This window comes from Lucilia cuprina, chromosome 6, assembly GCF_022045245.1.
Source record: "Lucilia cuprina isolate Lc7/37 chromosome 6, ASM2204524v1, whole genome shotgun sequence".
Classification (NCBI taxonomy): domain Eukaryota; kingdom Metazoa; phylum Arthropoda; class Insecta; order Diptera; family Calliphoridae; genus Lucilia; species Lucilia cuprina.
In genome coordinates this window covers 61,133,470-61,146,896 of record NC_060954.1, presented here as the reverse complement: position 1 = coordinate 61,146,896, position 13,427 = coordinate 61,133,470, and the positions used below count along the sequence as shown (strand labels likewise).

Here is a 13,427-nt window from a genome sequence, read left to right as displayed (position 1 = left end):
AGTCTAGTCTATAGTCTAGTCTATAGTCTAGTCTATAGTCTAGTCTATAGTCTAGTCTATAGTCTAGTCTATAGTCTAGTCTAAAGTCTAGTCTATAGTCTAGTCTATAGTCTAGTCTATAGTCTAGTCTAAAGTCTAGTCTATAATCTAGTCTATAGTCTAGTCTATAGCCTAGTCTATGGTCAAGTCTATAGTGTAGTCTATAGTCTAGTCTATGGTCTTGTCTATAGTGTAGTCTATAGTCTAGTCTAATGTCTAGTCTATAGACTAGACTTTAGACTAGTCTATAGTCTAGTCTATAGTCTAGTCTTTAGTCTATAGTCCAGTCTATAGTCAATAACATTTCTGGCCTATAGCCTTGACCACATTCTAGTCTGTAGTCTTGACTTCAGTCTAGAGTTTTGGCTATAGCCTGACCTATTGTCTTGGTCTATAGTGTTGACTTAAGTCTATAGTCTGGGCTATAATCTTGTCTACATTAGTTGGGGGCCAACCTAGTAGCAGACATACATTCGCAAACAATTTATGCATGTATACCACTTAGATATGTTCATACATATGTATGTACTATTGCGAAGATCATGCAAACATTTGTGATGATGATTGGGATAATGATGATGTATGAATAAAGTTCAAGATAATGGCCAAAAGACAAAAGGCTCAAAACTATTTTTTTAAACAATGCCCTAAAGAAATAAACCAAAAAAAAAGACGTACATTCATACATACATATGTACGTATATTCAACACATTGTAAACTTGTCATAAATCAACTTTTTTGTCTTGCTCGATTATTTTTTTTTTTTGCTTTTTGTACCACAAAAAATTTGTGTCATGTTATCAAGGTTAAATTTTATAATGTTGATCAGTTAATACAGCAAAAAAAGATTCATACAAAGTAAAAGTATCAAATCAAAAAGAGATGAATGACTGACCGTATGAATGACGTTTAAAATTAGTGTGATAATTCGCATATAATGGTTGTGAGGAATTTCTTATTTTTTTCTTTATTTTTTTGGCCATCACATGTGGTGTGGTACTTGTTGTTTTTGTAGTGTTTTTGCAAAAAAAAAAAAACTTTTAATAATAATTTACATTGTAAGCTTAATAAATAAATACTTCCTGTAATAAATGTTTTGTCGTAAGTATTACTAAATTTACTTGTTATATTGTTGCCAAACATACATAGCTTTGTTCAGTTTAAGCCGTGGCCAAGTTTGTCAAAAGAGTACTTTATGTGGTTGCAAGTACTAATTCTGTAATCTATTGTATTGCATGACTTTTGTCGAGTATAAAGTAGGGTAAACAGTTGAGTCTATAGTTTAGCTTATAGTCTAGTCTATAATCTAGTCTATAGACTAAACTATGTTTTAGTTTAGTGTATAGTCTATAGTCTAGTCTAGTCTACAGTCAAGTCTATAGTCAAGTGTATAGTCTTGTCTATACTCTAGTCTATACTCTAGTCTATAGTCTAGCCTATAGTCTAGTCTATAGTCTAGTCTATAGTCTAGTCTATAGTCTAGTCTATAGTCTAGTCTATAGTCTAGTCTATAGTCTAGTCTATAGTCTAGTCTATAGTCTAGTCTATAGTCTAGTCTATAGTCTAATCTATAGTCTAGTCTATAGTCTAGTCTATAGTCTAATCTATAGTCTAGTCTATAGTCTAGTCTATATAATCTATAGTTTAGTTTATAGTTTAGTCTTGCGTATAGTCTAATCTATAGTTTAGTCTATATTATAGTATATATTCTAGTCTATTCTATAATTTATTTTCATTTCCTCAACATTAAAAAAAAACTTAACCTTCTCATTTTCACATAGACTTTGGTAACGACTTAATTATTCTTTAATGTTTAGTGAGTTATGTCAATTAAATAATTTAATTGTTGCATCTTTATGATTCAATTATTAAAAACTTAAACTACTTGTCAATGATATATTTTGTTTTTGGTGGGGTTTCCCCTTTTAACCTTGACAATAACTATAAAATGTTTTTTTTATTAAATTTTCCAAAATTTAAAGCTTGAACAACGTAAAGGGTCATGTTCTTTTAGCATTGATTGTAGTTTTGGTTTTTTAAATATTTTAATTACAATTATTATGTAATTAAAACATTTAACTAAAACATAGTTTAATTAAAAACAAAACTAGGTATAAACACAAATATGTTTTGTTTTAAATAATCTTGGTTAAACCATCTCTTTGTGTTTTAAAAAATTTGTAAAAAAAAAAATTGTTCAAGCCTTACTCACAGTTTATGAAACATTTAGAAACAATTAAATGACAAATAATTTTATGATTACTTTGTTGTTTTTTAATATTGTTTTTATAGTTAATAGGGGTTAAAAGTACAAACAAATACTTACAAAAAATGTTTAGTTTAATAGAGTTAAATAACAAATAAAAAGGGTTTATTATAAAATAAGAAAAAAAGTTGGATTTTTTTTTTGTTGTTTTTGTTAACAATCATACTAAACGTTTTACGTGTATTAAATTATTATTAACTTAAATGATTTTAAAGTAAACAACAACAACAAAATATTTTTTTTTAATTTTTTCAAAAATTTAAAAAGAAAATTAACTTAAGCGTTTATTTGATTTCTTTACTTCTTTTTTTGTTGTTGTTGTTAATTTAAATATATTTTATTATTTTTTAGACTTAAGGCACCTTGACCGGGGTCAAGTGTACATTTTTTTTTAATTTTTAACAACTTGTTTTTGTTTCAGTTTATGTTTTAATTACTAGAGAGATGAAGCTTAACGCTTGTCGCTTAACTCTTTTGCTTTAAGGTTTAGCTAATCAAGCGTTTGACTTGGAAAAGAGTTTAAGAGTTAAGAGGGAGAGTAGAAAACTTTGAAATATTTTATTTTAATTATTCAATCTGTTGTGTGAGTTCTATAATTTGTTAATGCGTTTATCTTTTTAATTTATTAAAAAAATATAAATAATTTAAAGTTAAAATAAAATAATAACAACTTATTAAACAAAAAAAAAAAAAAAAAACATTTCAAAGAAAACGAGTAAAAGTTGCATAAATTAATATTATTGTAGTTGTTGTTGCTACTTTTAACTTGTTAATTTTTTTTTTTTGTTACGTTTCATTGTTTGTCTAGCTACCCCACCATCTGTCCCTCCGTCCATTTGTTTTGTACTAGTATTTACTTTAAAATCTCTAAAATGTTTCGTTTTAAATTTCTTTCTTTCTTTATTCGAGTTTCTTATAATTTACAGTCGTATCACGTTGATTGAAGTGTTATGATCGCTTCACAGGCGCTTTATTTTTTTTTTTAATTTTTGTTCGTTTTCGGCTTTTTGAGATTGAGATACATTGAGTTTTTAGTTTAACTCACAATTAACTGAGTAAATAGCACACGACATACAAACACACACTTTTACACCAACCTACCACTAATCAACAAGGTACAGTGGGCTTTATCTACTGTTTTTTATCATATTATTATTTTTATTTATTTATTTATTTATTTATTTATTTATTTATTTATTTTTTGTTTAAAAGTATTTGTGTTTCCTTATTATTTGTTAATTTAACAAAAAAAAAAAAAAAAAAAAAAAACATTTTATAAAACCTCTCTAATCAGTTTCTATCTAAACAATTTTTTGCCTTCATTTGAATATTTAAACATCACTTCAACTTTTTAACCTCCTGTCAATCATTAAATGTAAAATATTTTCTAACAAAAGTTTTGCAATCCATAAATATATATAGGAAATTGTGAATTTTGATCTTTAATTGCATTAGGTTTGTAATACTTTTCTAATATACATTTTGAAAAAAAAAAAACTGTAAAATAATATTTTACATAAAGAAAATCCAAAATCTGATATTTTAACAGATTTTTCAAGACCCCAATTAGGTTTGGTTATTGTAGGTTGATAGCAGGATGTTTACTATATCAAATCCAAAGAAATACACCTAAATCTATTTTCGTGAAGAATCTTATTTCCGGAATAATATCACTCATTTTGACAAATACATGACAGTGGTCAAGAAAATGCTCAAGAGTTTCACTGTCCTCTCCATGTGCTCCACATTCGTCTGAATCAGCATGTCTAATTTTGTATAGATGTGTTTATAATCCTGTGTGTCCACACAGAATACGTATCATACTAACATCAGATTTACTTGTCAGGTTCTGAGGTTAACTAACTCGAGCTCCCTTCTCTTTGAAGGTAATACATTCCCCCTTTCTTCGCCGACTGCTCCCAAGTGGCCTGGTACTCATATTATGTAAACCTTACCTCTGAGAGATCGTACAATCTAATACGATCTTAGTTTTAACATTTACACTGAATGTCGCTCTAATTGCCAACTGGATGTCGGTGAATATGTTAAACTACAGGCCCACTTAGTCCGCCAATTTTAAAACATCTGTGTAACAACGGTTACCTACTGCTATTTGCTCTAATGTTTCGCTTGATTAAGACAATCAAATTTATTATTAATTTCTTAATTAAATTTCGAATTTTTGAAATATTTGAAATTGAAATTAAATTTAAAACACAAATTTCCATCCCTGATTGATCAGCTGTCAACTGTCACAAATTTTTTGTACAATAAAATTAACAATAATATATTTATATGTTATATGTTGTTTTCAGTAGTAGATTACTTGTATAAAATTACAACAACAGTAACATGTAGAAACCGATTTTAAACAACAAACTTCTTGAAAACATATCTGAAAAAATTATTGAAGATTTAGATTTCAAAGTTATCTGTTGATCCAAATTTTTGTTGTAACCGTTTATCTGTGGCCGTTAGCTCAAATCCAAAGTTATGTATACACGGTTGTTAGATCTTACCATGTTTTCAGATCAATGTTAAGATATGATCGTCCATATGGACATAACAGACTGACGATCATATCTTAATCAAATCTGATATTTGTTTGGGTCTAGTATATACGAACAAATAATCCAGAAATTAAATGAATCTTATAATCATTGTTCCGCTGATTTACTGATAATTGACACCTCATATTGATATGTCAAAAAGATCTTACAGTGTTGACAGAAAAATGTTCAGATAATGTCTAACAATCGTGTGAACTTATTAATTTTTATTTTAAATTGTTGTCAGAAAAAGCAATTCTAACAATGTTGCAAAACAAAATTTGTTAGTTGACACGGTTGTTAGACATTTTCTGAACATGGATCTGACAACATGTTAAGATCTAACAACCGTATATACATAGTTTTAGATTTGAGCTAACGGCCACTGTTGAACTGTTACAACAGCAAGATAAAGGTTTTTAACCAACTTAAAGCCCCCTTACAACAGCATCAATTACTAAGACAATGGTCACACATTTAATACTGGGAATTAAATAATTTCCTAATCTTAAATATATCTCATTAAAATGCCCTTAATTACATGACCCACTGTATGGCAAGAAATCAGAAAAAAATTAAATTGTAATACGAAAAAAACCCAAAAAAAACTCAAAGAAAGCGTTTGTCTATTTGTTATTGCTATTATTGTTGTTGTTAATAATTTTGCCGTTTTTTTTTCAACTTCTTTTTCGTATTTTAATGTTTGCTCAACCGACTGCAGTTAAAATTCCAAGGTAATCAACAGAAAACCAAAAACCAAACCAAAAAAAAAAAAAATTAATATAAATGCTCCTCGAAAAACACCGATTACCAATGAATACGAATATTCATAAAACACACAAAAAACATGTAAAATACGACTACTATTCATTCCTCTAACTAAACATGTGCTAACACAAATACTTTGAACATTAACACACAGATACTACATCCAACTACATACAAATGCATAAATAATTATGTTGTGAAAAGCACAAACACAAATACTAACCAAACTGATCATAAATCGGCAATTTACTATTTTTATTGCAATCATTATAAACAACAACAACAAAACGAAATTTAGATAAAACAAAAATTAAATTGCTTTATTTTAAATTTAAATATTTCAACATAATGATCGAGCAACCAACAAACACTAGATCAAAACAACAACTACACTCAAAAATTAAGTTAAATTAAAGTTTTTAATAAAGCTAATAATAAAGATTTAAAAGTTTATTAAAAATAAATAATTCAACTTATTAAATATTTCTAAACCTTATTCATAGAATACGATCTTTTTAGGGGATCTTGATCTTATTGATGATCTTATTATTATAGTATTATACTAATGTTTTAAACAAATATTTTCAATTGTTGCAATTTATTTTTTATTTTCATCACTTTTTAAAAATTTGCATTTCATTATCAGTTTTAGATTTAGAAATAAATATATTTGTGGTTTTTGCATTATTTTCTTTCAATTTATTGTTGAATATTCAAATTTTATTTATTACTTAATTTAATAATATTATTATTATTTATTTTTAGTTTTATGTGGAATTCGCACTTGCTCTTAACCCCAATAAAATTAGGTCGCCCAGCGTTGATGTCACACAAAATTAAACAAAACGCATTTACAGAAAAAAAAACTGCCAATTCGGCATTTCATTCATAGAGTTAAAGAAAAACAAAAAAAAAATAATGTTCTTACAAAATTGTTTATACTTTTAGAATGTTTTAATCAGGGGTTGGCTAACAGAGAATCAAAGAGACGAAAGCGTTTCAAAAACACAAAATTTACTACGAAACTTATTAAAAGAGAAGCTTTTTTTATGTTATAGCTTAGCTTTCAGGAACAACCTTGTTCTCTTTATATCTACCATTGCTCTTAGTTGTTGCGTCATAGTCTAGTATACAATCTAGTCTATAGTATAGCCTATAGTCTAGTCCATCGTCTATTCTATAGTCTAGTGAAAAGTCCAGTCTAAAGTCTAGTCTAAACGCTTGCCTAAAGTGGAGTCTATAGTCTAGTCTAAAGTCTAGTATATAGATTAGTCTATATTCTAGTTTAGTCTATAGTCTAGTCTATAGTCTAGTCTATAGTCTAGTCTATAGTCTAGTCTATAGTCTAGTCTATAGTCTAGTCTATAGTCTAGTCTATAGTCTAGTCTATAGTCTAGTCTATAGTCTAGTCTATAGTCTAGTCTATAGTCTAGTCTATAGTCTAGTCTATAGTCTAGTCTATAGTCTAGTCTATAGTCTAGTCTATAGTCTAGTCTATAGTCTAGTCTATAGTCTACTCTATAGTCTAGTCTATAGTCTACTCTATAGTCTAGTCTATAGTCTACTCTATAGTCTATAGTCTAGTCTATAGTCTACTCTATAGTCCTTAGTCTAGTCTATAGTCTAGTCAATAGTAAAGTCTATAGTCTAATCCATAGTCTAGTCTATAGTCTAGTCTATAGTCTAGTCTATAGTCTAGTCCATAGTCTAGTCTATAGTCTAGTCTATAGTCTAGTCCATAGTCTAGTCCATAGTCTAGTCTATAGTCTAGTCTATAGTCTAGTCTATAGTCTAGTCTATAGTCTAGTCTATAGTCTAGTCTATAGTCTAGTTTATAGTCTAGTCTATAGTCTAGTCTATAGTCTAGTTTATAGTCTAGTCTATAGTCTAGTCTAGTCTATAGTCTATTCGAAAATATGGGGTTTAAAGGATTTTACATATGTCAACTATTTATGCACATAAACTCTTCATCTCTTCAATTGGATAACATAAAATGCTTGCGCAAATATTACGTAAAGTAAAGTGGTAAAGTTAATTACACAAACAAGAATTTCAAAATTACACAAATCACTCAAATCTCCTGTCAGATAACTCCACGAGCAGTATATTTTTAAAATTTATTTGATTTATTTTTAAAGTCTAATGTGAAATTAATTATTTGCAATTATTATTGTATTAATTATAATATTAATACATATACTATTTATAAATACCAATAGGTATTAAAAAACTATTAGCTTATATTTTTCTAGGCAATAAATTCTATATGTTTATAACGATTGAAAAACAAACAAGATTCCCAGTTAAAGGTTATGTACAAAAGAACATTATAATTATAAAAATTATCTTTAGATATCAAAATATCTGATATACATATATTAAGATTTTTTATATAAAATAGTATTTGAAAAAAAAAATTACCAGACACACCTTTATAATTAGTTGCTACAATCATAATTAAAAGAAGAAAAAAATAAATAATTATAAAATCAAACTTTAGCCATCGGAAGTAAATAACTTATATTATTAATAAATATTAAATATGTAATTAATTATATTTGAAAATCCATAATATTTCCGTTGTTTTTCTTTAAATACCAACATTAAATACACTCAGAAAAATTGATGCCAGTAAACCATTGCGTGTAAATTACAATGCGTAACTAAAGTATAATAAAATCACTCATTAATAAAAGGTGAAAATTAACAAAAAAAATAAAACCAACCGCGGAATGCGGAACATTTAAAATTAAAATTTCTTTAAGAAAAGATCATGTTTTTTTAACACTGATCTTAAGTATCGTTATACATACGTTTAGTTTTTTTTTTTTTTTGAAATTAAGAACAATGATAAGCAGTTTTTTTCTTTATGAATTTGCTATTTAATACGTTTATTAACAATTCAATTATCTTTTGAAATTTATACGATAATAACAACACTGACAGTAATGTTTTATTTAAAGAAAAAAAGTTAAAGATAATGACAGTGAAACTTGGTTATAATAATAAAGTCTATATTTACTATATATATTTATTAACTGCAGTTATCTTTTTTTTCATTTTCCTGCCAAAAGGAAGTGAAAGATGTGATGAATTTCATTGAAATTCTGAAATTCTATAGTTGAGTTAATGTGCAAAGACTGTTAAACTGATTGTGACTGTTAAATTAAAAACTCTATGCTGGATGAAAACAGTGTCTTAATGTAAATAGGCCCCGTAGTTTTGAAATAAGTTAATCTACTATTACACAGACTCTTTCAAATGTTTAGTTACTTGGTTGACACGAAGACTGTATCATTGATGAGTTCTTCAGTGTCAAATTACTGAGGAAAACAAAGTTGCCTTTGTTTTCCTTAGTAATTGGGAGAGTATGACCATCTTTCTAACTGCTTGCTCTAATATACATTATATTGTTATTATATCAAATACAAGAATGAATCTATTATGGACCCAATAGGGTGTTTGTAAACGAGGTTAAAAAAATTGGTTAACATACTACTAGTGAATAAACGAGTTTACAGACTGGTTCATAAACTAATTCATTGAATAGTGCAGAGACTAATCTATACCTACACCATAATGGATTACATAGACTATATGGATCACATATACAATAAATTGCATAGACTATAAACTAGTCAATAACTAAGCAAGAGACGTGTACATAGAGTAGAAAATAGATGAGACTATATTGGCGAATAGATTCATACATATACTATATCATAGTCCAGAAACATTTCCATAGATAAGTCTAAAATCTAGTCCATACACCACAACAAAGACTAGGACATAGACTAGTCCAATAACATTCTATACACAGGCCAAGGTATACGACTATTAAATAAACTATTTAATAGATCGGCCCACTGACTAGTCAAACTAGCCGCTATATAGTCAATAGACTAATCAGTAGGCATATAAATAGACTAGTTCATAAGTTTATACATGCAATAAAACATTGATTAGTCCTCAAACTATTTCATAGATCAGTAATAGAAACAACACATTTGTCGATGAGTCCATAGAAGTATAAAAGAATCAATCTGTATTAAAAACACTTGTTGGGGACAGCTCCTCTCAACTGTCGGGTAAACACCGACAATATTTATGTTTGTACTAATATGTATTTGCAATTTCTTTTCTTTCATTTTTGTTTTTTGCTAATCCCTTTAATAATACACTAACAATGCACAACACACCTTTTTCGTTTACCTGACAATTGTTGTTGCTGTTTACACTTTTTTCTCTCTTACTCTCTGTTAAAGACAAGAAAGTGTTGTTTTAATTTTTTTTTTTATTTATTTTTTATAGTTGTTACTTTTTTTTACATGATAATTATGTTCAGTGATTGTTTAAACAACAAAAACACCAAGTAAAATGGCAATAAATGTTTGTAATAGTAAAAGAAACTGTTAAAAAAAACAAACAAGTAAAAAAAGAAAAAGTTTTGTTTTGTTTTTTTTTTCTCCAGCCACAATAACAACATAGCAGAATACAAAAAAATAATAACAATTTTTACACTTCCACTCATTTTTCTTACTCAGCCAAATGAACGAACATTTTGTCATCGATCAACCAAAACCAAAATAGAGAAAGAAAAACAAAATTTATAAAAACCTGTGTGTATGGGTGTGTGTGTGTGAATTTTTCTTGCTTGCTTTTGTTGTAATTGCTATTTTTCTTAAATTAAATTGAAATTAAAAGAAAAAATTAAAAAAAAACACTTTTGCAATCAACGAATGAATTGTAAAAACTACTAGAGAAGACGAAAAGAAAAACAACAAAAACCCAAAGACAAGAAACTATAGGCAAAATAAGTGGATACTTAGATACTTGCTGGGAGTTAATCGGAGAGGGATTTAAAGGAATATATTCTTCAGAGTAAAATTATTAATATTTAAAAACATAGACTACTTCATAGACTAATACATGGGCCTGTTCATATACCAACTTAAAGTCTTAGACTTACTCAGATGAAAAGAAAAACAACAAAAACCCAGTGACAAGAAATTATATACAAAATAAATGGATACTTGATGACAGCTAATCGGAGAGGTATTTAAAAGAATATATTCTTCAGAGTAAAATATTTAAAATATTGTAATATTTAGAAACATAGACTACTTCATAGACTAACACGTGGACCTGTTCATAGACCAACTTATAGACTTAGACTTACTCAGACGAAAAGTAAAAAACAACAAAATCCAAATGAAAAGAAACTATAGAAAAGTAAGTGGATACTTGGTGACAGCTAATCGGAGAGGTATTTAAAGGAATATATTACTCAGAGTAAAATTTATAATATTTAGAAACATAGACTACTTCATAGAAGTAGTGGATACTAAGATACTTGGTGGCAAATCGGAGAAGTATTTAAAGAAATATATTCTTTAGAGAAAAATTAATAATATCTTAAGATGAACTATATTTAAAAACATATATTAATCAGTAGACTAGTACCTAGTCTAACATATAGGCCAGTCCGTAAACTAAGCTATAGACTTACTCAATAGACTCAATAGACTAATCTTCAGAATAGTCAAGTGACTAGACCATATAATACTAATCCATAAAATTTTCTATTGAGCTAGGCTATATAATAGTCATTATACTATATTCTCTAGTCTATAGAATAGTCTTTAGACTAGTTCATTGAATAGTCTTTAAAGCAGTCTATGAAACAGTATTAAGTTCTTGGATTAATCAAGAGACCAGTTCATAGAATTATCTACATCCTAGTCCATAAAATATTCTATTGACTAATCCATAAAGACTAATCTATATAAGATATTATAGACTAGTCCTTAGAATAATCTGGTCCATTAAATAATCTACGGTGTAGTCAATACAATTGTCTATAGACTGGGCCATAAGCTGGTCTATAGGCTTGTCATTAAATTGCACATAAACCAGTATATAAAATAGTCTAAAGACTAGTGTGTCCATAGAATATTCAATAGTTCAGTCTATAGACTTGAAAAACTATAGAATAGTCTACGGACCAGTCCATAGAAGAGTATAGTATTGGTCTGCATAGACTTTTATATAAATAACTGGTCCAAAGGCTTGACCATGAATTACTATATAGAATAGTATACACACTATTAATATGAATAGTCTACAGACTATTCCATAGAAGTGGCAATATATTAGCTCATAGAGAAGTCCATAGATTAGTGCATAAAATATAGTTAGAATAGTCTATAGAATAATTCATAGAATGATCAATATAAATTGGTCTATAAAATAGTCCATAGACTGGTTTTTAGAATAACAGCTAGTCCATAGAATAGTGTATAAAATAGTTGGGTAATCAATATATATATTTTTTGAAATTTTCGTTATTTTTGTAAAATTCATCAGAAATATAATTCCTGAATCAAATTTATCCTAGAAAAACTTTTATTGAAGATAATTGTTTCGAGGCTCCCTATAAAATGGAGAAAATATGTCTGCTCTTCTAAAGTTCAGTTACAATTTAGGCTGAACTTGTTTTATGTCAGTAATTATATCTTTCAATTAAAATAATTACATTTTATTATTCTTTTCTTATTTCTTAATTATACTAATTATATTTTTTTAATTTAAGTGAAAAATATCTAAATTTTATTTCTGTCTGATTATTTGATGATCTTTTTTTTTAAATACACGTTTCAAATTACTTAAACATAAATATATTGTTATTGACCTTGTTGTGAAAAAAACTAATGTTTAATAGATTTTTTTTGTTAAAATTTCCTTTAAATTAATAATGTTGTATAAATGAGAAGATCGTGTTTAAATACGGAAATAATTTTATGTTAAAAAAAAAACACCCAAAATTATAATTTGCATAATTTTGAATTCAAAATTATTTGTGGTGAATTTTTAAACGTTTAAAAAAATCATAAAAAAAGAGAAACTTATAAATGTTTTATAACAAGAAAAAAACATATTTGAAGGAATAATAATGAAATTTTAAAAGAATAAAGAAATATGAAAATATTTAAAACTTCAAAAAGAAAATCTAAACAAAGACTAAAACATTCCTTAAAGAACTGACTATTAGAGAAAAATATATAAATCTAAACGGTTAATCGTTATTCATACGATCTTTCTGTCAAATAGTTTTGCAGACATTCGTTTATTTACTCAATCATTTTTCGTTTCTTGTAATCAAATAAATATTTGAGAATATAGTACTTAAGATAAAATGCCAATGACAGATAAATATACAAATTCTGCTGAGAGATATTTGTTAAATCTGCTAAAGATCATGCATAAAAATCAACAGATAAGAGATATATATAAATGTAATAATTTTATTAAAAATTAAATTCTTTAAAAACTACTCATAACACATACGTTTTACTTATTGGATTTGTTTTTATATATTTCGAATTTTTTTTTCCTGGATTTGATTTATTTTAAATGTTGCTTAATTTTTTTTTTATTTTTCGTTTAAATTTATTTATTAGATATTTTAGGTGTAAATTTTCTTTAATTTTTTTCACAGCTTTTTTTTTCCTCGTTAAAGCAACAACAATGATCAAAATTATTATATTTTTCTTTTCAAAATTTTCTTGCAATATATAAAATAAAAACCCGTAATTTCACTCTCTTAAGTCTATTTTATATATAGATTTTTTTTGTTTTTCTTTTAATAGTTTCGTTTTAAGCGCACTTTTTGTTTTTGTATTATATTGTGTTAAATTTTTTGTTTAGTTTTCTTCTACAAAATTTTCAAATTGCAGTTATTCACGCTAGCAACGACTATGAAAAACTGAAGACAAGAAATTTTGTATTTTAGAGCCAAGTATCG

At 26.9% G+C, this 13,427-nt stretch overlaps 1 protein-coding gene across 1 annotated transcript in view; it reads right to left on the bottom strand.

Annotated features, from left to right (window-relative positions):
• LOC111678000 (scavenger receptor class B member 1) overlaps positions 1–13,039 on the bottom strand; it is a 28,287-nt gene extending 15,248 nt beyond the window's left edge. Inside the window, exon 1 of the mRNA XM_023439223.2 lies at positions 12,971–13,039. The gene's annotated coding sequence lies outside the window, so the exon portion shown is untranslated. The remainder of the gene's footprint in view (positions 1–12,970) is intronic.
• Positions 13,040–13,427: the final 388 nt, after the last annotated feature.